The sequence below is a fragment of the Triticum dicoccoides genome, chromosome 4B (assembly GCF_002162155.2).
Source record: "Triticum dicoccoides isolate Atlit2015 ecotype Zavitan chromosome 4B, WEW_v2.0, whole genome shotgun sequence".
NCBI lineage: Eukaryota > Viridiplantae > Streptophyta > Magnoliopsida > Poales > Poaceae > Triticum > Triticum dicoccoides.
Window position 1 is genome coordinate 600,514,027 of NC_041387.1, and position 9,886 is coordinate 600,523,912.

Consider the following 9,886-nt stretch of genomic DNA (forward strand, 5'->3'; position numbering starts at 1 on the left):
CGTGGACGGGGCGTCAGAAGCTGCTCTGGTGGTTGGGTTAAGGGTGGTGTCGATGATGCAGATCTGCGGCCGTGGACGGGGCGTCAGAAGCTGCTCCGGTAGGTTGGATGAGGGTGCGAGGAAGCGGATCTGAGGCTGTGGACTTGTGAGTTGGCAAAGCGGCCCCGGTAGGATTAAGAATGGTATAAGCGAAGCTACTCCGGTAGGGTTGATGATGGTGTCGGCGAAGCGGCTCCGGTAGGGTTGAGGAAGGTGTCGGTGAAGAGGATCAGAGGCCGTCAATGGGGGCGTTGGTGGGGCGGCTCCGGGGGGTGTGGACGAAGCGTCTCCGGTGGGGAGTACGAATGAGCCGCTGCAGATGCGCGGCGGTTGACGAGAGTACCGACGAAGCAGATCCGGCGCCGTGGACAAGGCCGACAATGAATGGGTTGTGGTACAGTGTTGGATGAGTAGTCTACTTGTTTCTAGGGGAGGTGGGAGGGGTAGATGCGGCAGCAGAAGCAGATCCGGCGAGGTGGACGCTGCTGGCAGTGAATGGGCTATGGTACGCCGGTGGATGAGCAGTCTAGGGTTTCGAGAGGGGAAGGGAGAAAGGGCGATGAAGTACGGATGGCATGATGTAAGATGATCTGGTGCTGTGGAGTTAGTCGTTTTTGCGGGAGGGGGGAAAGGAAATGGGGGTGCCGTGTAGTCGGGGGAACCGGAAGTTACCAAAGCAGCCCCGACCTATCATGTAGATGAGGGCGGTATTGTAACTGTTGGTCTCCGTGCACCAAGGACAAAAGGGGGATTTCGCATGCTAAAGACTAAGGTGGCGGAAATTTTAGAAGGAGGCGGGATATTTTGCCGCCCGCGGGATCGTTTGTATCCAATTTCAACTAATTTTGGACCGTGCTAGCGGGAAGGTCATGCTAGACTGTGTACACGGGGCACGCGTCAGTAGTTAATAACTGGTGTGAAGTCCACCCCAGAAAAAAAGACAATAACTCGGGATGATGCACCGATAACTTGGACGTTCACACAGGCGCGGCCAATCGTACGGGTGTAGTGGCGCGTTCTAAAAAAAGGGATCAAATGCTCACCCTATGTATTTCTCATGTAAATAGATTTAGTGCCATTGGTTATTTACTTTAAACATAATGCATTGACGTGTTAGTGTAGAGGCGCACAAAAAGAAATGGATATTGTAGTTAGCTACTTAAAAGTGTTACCTCATATGATTACATAGCCTCCATTTCATAAATTGCGTACCCGTTGAATTCATATATGAATATTACATATATTACTTCAAAATAGAAACTTAAATCATCCAAGACTAATGAATTTGAATGCAAGAGTAACAATGGTGCATGTGCATGATAGCTACATTGGTTGTTTGAAGAAACATCACTGTAACTTTGGCAAGCACAACTGAAAAGGTTTATTTAAATAGAAAAAAATGTGATATGTGAGTGTCCAATCTTTACAGCGTTGAATCGATATTGTACCTTTGCCCATGATACGAAGTAGATATTGACTTATGTTCAAGCGATACACGTCCACGATCGCTAGATAGTGATACGTGAATGAATTGTGCAATCTCTCTCACACGCATACATATCTCATTTCCCTGTGGGCATCGGAATCACACACACGCACTTCGTGTATTTCTCTCCCTTCGTCAGGGTTAAATTCGTCTTTCTACCCTGTCCTACAAGTCTCTCACACAGAAACACACACGCTCTCTATGTCTAACATGCCCACCCCTTTAGTTCCGCCCACCCGCAGCCACTAATGTCTCAAAGTATAATAATGTCTCTCACACATATGCTATCTACCTATCCCTTAATATAGCTAGATATGTGTCACACAAACTCCTTCTCCCTACTAGCAAGATGCCCATGCATTGCACGGAACATCAAGATGCATTTGTATGAGAAGTTTATCTTGTGGGAGAAAAGGATGAACGAGGGAATGCCTTATTTGCAAATGCGGAGAGGGGTGTGGGTATCTTTTTGCAAAATTGCCATATTTTCCTTCCTGACCGTCGGATATAAATTGGATGGCCTATATTGCCGGATGGCAGGAACACCATCATAACAAACTTTGTTTTTATAAGAGTAGAGATATGTGAGTGTCACTGCCCCCCCCCCACACACACCCACACTTGCCAACACCGAAGGAGTAGGGTGACACCTCGATCTTGATACTAATCTATCGACTGGCTTCCCTCTCAAACATACACACACACACACTACCCGGCACCGAAGGAGTAGGGTGACACCTCGATCTTGATACTAATCTATCGACTGGATTCTCTCTCAAACATACACACACACACACTACCGGACACCGAAGGAGTAGGGTGGCACATCGATCTTGATAATAATCTATCTACTCCTCTTTCAAACACACACACACTCGCTAGTTGTGCCTCTGTGCCTACCACGCACACTCTCGATACGTCTTTCTCTCCCTCCCACCCCAACAATGATAGCAGAAGGGTGACAACTCGATCTGATCATAATTTATCAATTGGTTTCTCTCTCAAACATTGTGTCTCGGTGCCTCGCTCGGTAGCCCCCTCGATATGTAGACTTCTCGCGCGCGCACAACTGTAGTGACGATGACGCTGAACCCAGTGTGCCTTGTTTTTACCGGCCTCATGTGATAGTTTTCACCATGTTTTCTGTTAATTAACAAGGCAGCCTTTTCTTTGTTACTACTAGTGAATCTGAAATCATTAGGGGCTGACATAAAATATATCACTTCAACCCAATTATCGCAGCAACTATTTTAAAATAAATTAGCTAGTTGCCCGTGCGTTGCACGGAACATCAAGATTCATTTGTATGAGTAGTTTATCTTGTGAGAGAAAAGGCTGAACGAGGGAAGGCCTTATTTGCGAACGTGGAGAGACATGTGGGTATATATTTTTGCAAAATTGACATAGTTTCTTTCCTATCCGTTAGATATAAATCCGACGACCTATACCGCAGGATGGCACACACACCATCATCAGCAACTCTGTTTTCTACTCCCTCCATCCGAAAATTCTTGTCATCAAAATGGATAAAAATAGATGTATCTAAAACTAAAATACGTCTAGATACATTTCCTTTTATCCATTTTGATGACAAGTATTTCCGAACGGAGGGAGTATTTGTCTTTTTAGAGATTTCAACAAGTGACTATGACCGGACCTTACCAACATACTCAAAAAAGTAGTCCATAATTTTGATGTTACCCTCTTTTCTTGGCGGTGCAGTGCCATCTGGATACCTCATAAATAAATCAAGGACAAATTTGACCCCTTCCTGAAAAGACATACGTAGCAAAATGAGTGAATCTACACTCTAAAATATGTCAACATACACATCCGTATGTGGTAGTCTGTTTGAAATCTGAAAAAGACAAATATTTAGGAACGAATGGAGTATATATAAGAGTAGACATGGAGATATATCTCCAGCATGGTCTTCAACAAAAATGTGCTGGGCTGGTTAGCGCCGGATGCTCGCAACGCGATGACATGAGTTCGAATTATGTCTTTTAACTTTAGATTTTTATATTATATATTACTCTACTTATTTAATATATACTTCTTTCACTACTGTACTGACAGTGGAACCCACAGAGTACTTAGAATATTAAGGATGGACTTGTTTCTTTTTAACTTTCTGTACGAAGCTGTAGCCACCCTGCAAGTCACATGTGGACTGTACATGCAATTAAATTTTTATAGAGGGACAATCATACAGGCAATTAACTCAAATGGATTGGATGTCACACTATTATTTCCAGCATAAAGAGCATCTCCAACGGCAGCCGGCAAATTTCCTCCCGCTTCCTTCCGCGGAGGATGACATCAAATGCTAGCGGTATACATTTTTACAACTCTAACCAACTAGATGAAATTCGTGCAAACACGGACTGATTTCATATAAGCATGAAGGATTTCGTATTAAAAAGCCAGATCTTCATATAAATATGATGGATTTCATTACATTTACATGAACTAAGAGGTGCCAATCCGGCTCTCTTGTATAATTAATACTCCCTCCGTCCAGAAATACTTGTCCTAGAAATGGATATATCTAGACTTATTTTAGTTCTAAATGGCCGCCCGCGGATACCTTTGTCTTCCTCATGTCCGTCAGACACTTGCGGGGTCGACAAAGGTCCTCGGAAGAGACGAAGCAGCAAAGAAACCACCTGAATCCGCGGTCATTGCCTCGACGGTGGCCTTCATGGGTCCCAAGTGGCGGCAGCCTCCCGCGTTCTACTTCTCCTTGATGATGGCGGCGGACACGGAGAAGCTGGCCACCGACTCGTCGCTCTCCATGCCCCCGGCTTCTGTCTCTGCCTGCATGGCGCTGCCGCAGGCACGGGAGGCGCGCCCACAGACACGGGAGGCGCAGCCACCGCAGACACTGGTGGCGCGGTACAACGCGGCAGCGATGGCGCCCGTACCGGCATGCTCGCTGCCATGTCGGCATGGAGCAACTCACCACTCCTCATTGAGCTGAACTAGAGCGGCGAGTTGCTGAACCACGCACCAGCTTGGGGCGGCAACTGGCTCCGTCGGGCCAAGCAAGGTTGGTGAAGCACCGAGCGGCCTCGCCCGTATCCGGAGGGCTCGGCGGGCCACCCAGCCGTGTAATATGCCGGAGAATGGCTCATCGGAAGCCATCAGGAGGGTGGAGAAAATGGTGAAGGAGGAGATGGGGGAGCGGCGGAGGGGTGCGATTCTTGCCCGCCGTCTGTCTGGCCTCGTGTAAATAGAGTGTAGGAGCTTGGGCGGCGTCTGGCCTCGTTTAAACTGAGGGCGGACGGGAGGAGCTCGACCGGTGTTGCATTTAATTTCCGCCCGCTAATGAACGGACATGTAGCCGGAGTAGGATTCTCGGTTTGCATGCGGGTTTAATGGAGGGATTTAATGGAGGCACCGGGCATGCAGCGGGCTGCGCAGTACTATTCGATTTGACAGCATTAATGAGCCGTCAAATCACAAAGGCCCTCGCCTCTGGTGAAACCGACCGAGCTCGACTGCCCCGCCCTCTAGCCTTTAAAAAAATGTATATACTCCACTTTTGTACAGTAGTAGTATCGATGGATTGCGCCATGGAGCAAAACTTGAAATTAAAAAAAAGGTGGTACATATAGAGAGCGCTCGTGAACTATGTGTCATGTACATGGCAATAAATAAAGTACTACATGATATTAAGGCTGGTCGTAATGGGAGTATCATAGGTAGTATCATGCATGCCAACTAAGCAATTTTGATGAGGTGTCATTGAATTAAATGAGGAAAGAGGAGCTTGAGTATCATATACTACTTTGTGTCATGCATGGCAATAAATGTAGTCCTATATGATACCAACATATGATACCATGCATTAAGGATGTAGTATCATACACTAGTATCATATCATGATACTAGTATATGATACTCCCCATTACAACCAGCCTAATATATGATACATGGGCGCAGGAGTACTAAGTATTATTAATACAGTTTTGCTAGAACTCATCTAGATGAGATATAATTTGGTCTCATTCATCTTTTATAGCCATTGGATGTGATGCTATAAGATGCGTGTGTGCCGACGTGGGTTGTATTTGTTCTTGTGCAACGAACTGACCACTGCATGTCATGTTTGATAGTCTCAAGTCATTAAAAGCATACAAGCACCACATCTCTTCTTGGTTGATTCCTCTATTTATGTCAAAAAATAAGAAACAACGTGAGAGTTAATGCACAACGCCTATGTGTTTACTAGTATTTGGTTTTCATAAGATGACTTAATACTCACCTAGACGGAGGGAGTATTCTATTTGACAGCGGGCGGCGTAGTTCCCGATACGGCTTTAATGCAGACGAGGGATGGAGTAGCGGTTCCCGATATGTTGAACGGCCAATGCATCCTCCTTCAATTAATGCATGAGGTAAGTAATGGGAGGAGGTCCGGGAAAAGAGGCTGCACGATGTGAATGCAATGCAGTTTGCCCTCATTGCCCTCATATAAAGGCGCCCCTCCATTCCAATGCATCTACCACATCACACGCACCTAAGCATTTGCCTAAGCACCTACACTAAGCGCAAAAGAGCTCGCTCCAGACCCATGGTTGCGATGCGCGTGAGCGGCCAGCGGCTGCGCCAGATGGTCCACGACGCTGGCCTGCGGCATGGCGCCGAGGATCGTCTCCAGACGGTGTTGGAGACCGGCTGGTGGATGGCCGCTGTCAATGCCAACTACGACTCTTAGTTGGACAAGATGATCGTTGCCACCAGAAACAAGTTCACCGTCCTCAAGAAGCTCGCGGACGACATCGTCGTACTCCTCCAGCCCGCGCACCCGGGCTCCTCATTGCCTGCCACCCTAATCGGCCTCCATGGCCAGAACCTCTTTCAAGCACTGGTGGCCCTGCGACTGCCCGCCGACGCAACAAAGAATGTCCACCTGGAGGTCGTGCTCGCTGCGAGGCGCCTCGCCCTGCAAGAATTCGTCGACCTACACATCCACGCGTACGAGCAAATCATGTACATAGGTATCTACAAGGCCAGTGAGGACGCTACGATGTTGGCCTTCCTCAACCGGCTGGAAGCCTTGGATGCCTTTGTTGAGAAGCACCTCGACCTCGCCACAAAAGCCGCCGCTCCTTAGCTGCCGGTCGGTGGCCCGGTGCACTAAGTTGAGGAGGAGGAGGTCGTACGTTCGTGGATCCATCTTTCTTCTTGCCTTTTGTAACCACCACTGCGACCGCATCATCGTGGCCTTAATTCTTATTGTGTTGTTGCATTCTCATTCCAGTCAATACCGACATGTGCGATCCCTTTGCTTAATTATATGCATCACTTTAACTAGTACTCCATCCGTCAATTTATAAGTTGTGCTTATCTTTTCCATCAACTTTGTGCAACGCGCGGGCATCTTGCTAGAAACACTAGAATATGTCTATATAATCCGTATGTGATAGTCCATTTGAAATCTCAAAAAAGACAAATATTTAGGTATGGAGGGAGTAATATATTAGGAGTATATCAAAACAATAGTGATTTCTTCCAAGTTTGTGAAAAAATACTACTATTCTACTACTTTGGATCCATCGCAACGCACGGGCACATTGCTAGTAAAAGGAAAAGGCCTGCCGCGTTCGTGTCGCACCCCCACGCGCCCGGGAATCGGGAGTACAACACAGCCCGTCCGGCACGACACATAGCTTAGGGAAGGCGTGTTTCCTGCCTAGCATTTTCACTTTCATGTGGGACCACCATTGAGCAAACCGACACCCCGCCCGTCGCCGGGTTGGAAAACAGAAACAAGGGGAAGATCTAGCTGTAGCACGGAAGCCAAGAAATTTTGTGTCAGACGGGGCTCGTTGATAGAGTAGGAGCATTCCGTACTAGTACTACTCCTACTAGTACTACCAAGTTTGTACTCCTAATACTATATTACTAGTACTACCACTATACAACTACTAGTAGATAGGTGCACGGCACAACATCGTAGGAACAAAAAATGGGAAGATCTTGTTTTGGGTGATTTATCCTTTTTCCAATCAACGTAGTATGAATAATATGATGTGGGGGGCACCCATGAAGCTTATGTGGCTTGGTTGCATGGCTACGGAAGGTTAGATAAAAATAAATAGATAATGTGTTTAGAGTGTACTCCACTAAAGAGATATACTTTGGATCCATTGCAACGGACTGGCACATCTATATCTATACCCCCTATATAGTGTGTGAAAAACTTTGAAAGTTGGTCGTTGGATGAAGCCAATCCGACGGTACAAAGATTGCAAATCCGAGCACTACTGGTCGTTGGATATCATCCACCAGATTATGCCACATGTATAATCTAGAAGACTCCATGGTTGAACTTAATTCATGACTAACTTTGCCACAACTAAGCTTAGGCAAAGTTATTAGTTCTTCAAAATGAGAGCCACAAGTTGCCAAGCCTAAGGGAATCTTGCCACATTTTTTGTGTGTATGTCATGTGGGGCCTTAGTGTGGCTTGCCTAAGGTGTGGCTTGAACTAAACACTCACCTAAGTTAATCAAACTTGCCTAACCTTACATTCCACCAGATTTTGCCACATGTTAGAATCCAGAAAACTCCACATGTAGAAGCATAATGCACAAACCACCAGAATCTCATGCGTGCAATGCACGTGTACCTTAATAGTACTAATTGGTAGTAGTAAGAAACAAATTCCAGTTTTGGCACGAGCTCGTACTGCAGGAATACCACAAGGCCTGCCGCAGGAGTTACATTTCCCTCTCGGGGCCCATGGGACCGAACTTTAGTGGCTTAGTGCCTGGCCTATGAGTCAATGACATGCGGGCCTTAAATGCGGCTGGCCCACATGTCATTCTCATGGTGGTGGCGTGGTTCGCGACTCACTCGTTCGAGATGAACCGGCCGGAGTACGAATGAAAATGTGTCACAGTCGCTGGATGAAAATTCGATGGTGCGGGAGTACGGATTGGAGCACAGCAACGGAGCAGGCAAACCGCGTCCAATAGGGTGTGTCTGTGGTAGAAAGTTGATGGTCGCCGCAGTTCAGCTAGCCCGCATGTCATGCACACAAAGGCAGAGGAGCGGTGGGGCCGAGAGGGATGAGGGGCACGAACAATCCTACCATTCTGTCACTGACATGTGGGACCCATAAGCGTGGGTCCTACCTGTCAGTGAAGGAAAGGCAGGGCAAGGCAGTGCTAGCCACGTCAGAGGATCCATGTCCATGTCGGGGGACGTCATGCCGTGGGTTGGAGCGGCATCGTGGGAATCGCGTGCGGGTGTGGCAGTGGTAGAAACAAGAAACGTGATGGTCGTCGTGGTTCAACTTCCATGGACAAGCTCTCGTGTCTGCTGACACATGTATATCAAAACTAGAGTGTTTATATTTCAAGAACGTGAACAAGTATTATTCTACTAGTTTGGATCCATTGCAACGCACGGGCCAGCACATTGGTAGTAGTAGTGTCCATCTCTATCTCTAGAGGCCTTCCCTCGTTCATCCTTTTCTCTCACAAGATAAACTACTCATACAAATGCATCTTGATGTTCCGTGGAACACATGAGGATGTTTCCTTGGGGGTCTCTCCAGCGCGGCATGGCCGTAGTTGCAAGTTGACGCCCCTTGAGATGCCGACATTGAGGGGCACTCAGATTTCCTCCGATGAGCAGGTAAGATGAGTTTGATCACGTAGTAAATGCATTCTAAAGACTACTTCCGTGTCCATTTCCTAATTCTCCCCCTACCCACTGTTTCACAGGCTAGGCTCGGTGCGAGTGGAGATTGGCTTGCATATGTACGGTAGGGTACCAACATCAATTTGCACAACATTTACAACGGTGACACCGTTCCCGTAGAACCTTTGTCCAACATTGGGATCAGCCATGCAACGGGCCACCGCATGAATTGGTACGATGGAACCACGGTGAGATTGAATAAAAGATAGCACGAACCTTGCACATGGCGGTCAAAGGCAGACCATGCTGTCTGCGGCCGATTTGTTGCCGTACGAGTAGGAAGACGCTGTGCTCCTTTCTAACAGCATCTTCGCGGTGACAAACCAGGGGACTTATTTTGTATGGGACACATCCTACGATATACTCCCTCTCTCCCAGTTTATTTGTTTTGAATCTTTTCGTTTTATAAGTTTCAAATTCAAATTTAGAGCTCCCCATCACATGTTGAGATTACAATGTCCATTAAATCGTTGCGTGCATGTATAGTAAAGAAACAAATCTCGAGTTTGGCACGAGTTCATGTTGCGGGAGCACCACAAGCCCTGGCGCAGGAGTTACATTTCCCTCTCAGGGCTGTCGGGACTGAGCTTCAGTGCCTTACTACACCTACCTTTGAGTCAATAACATGTGGACCTGATAGGT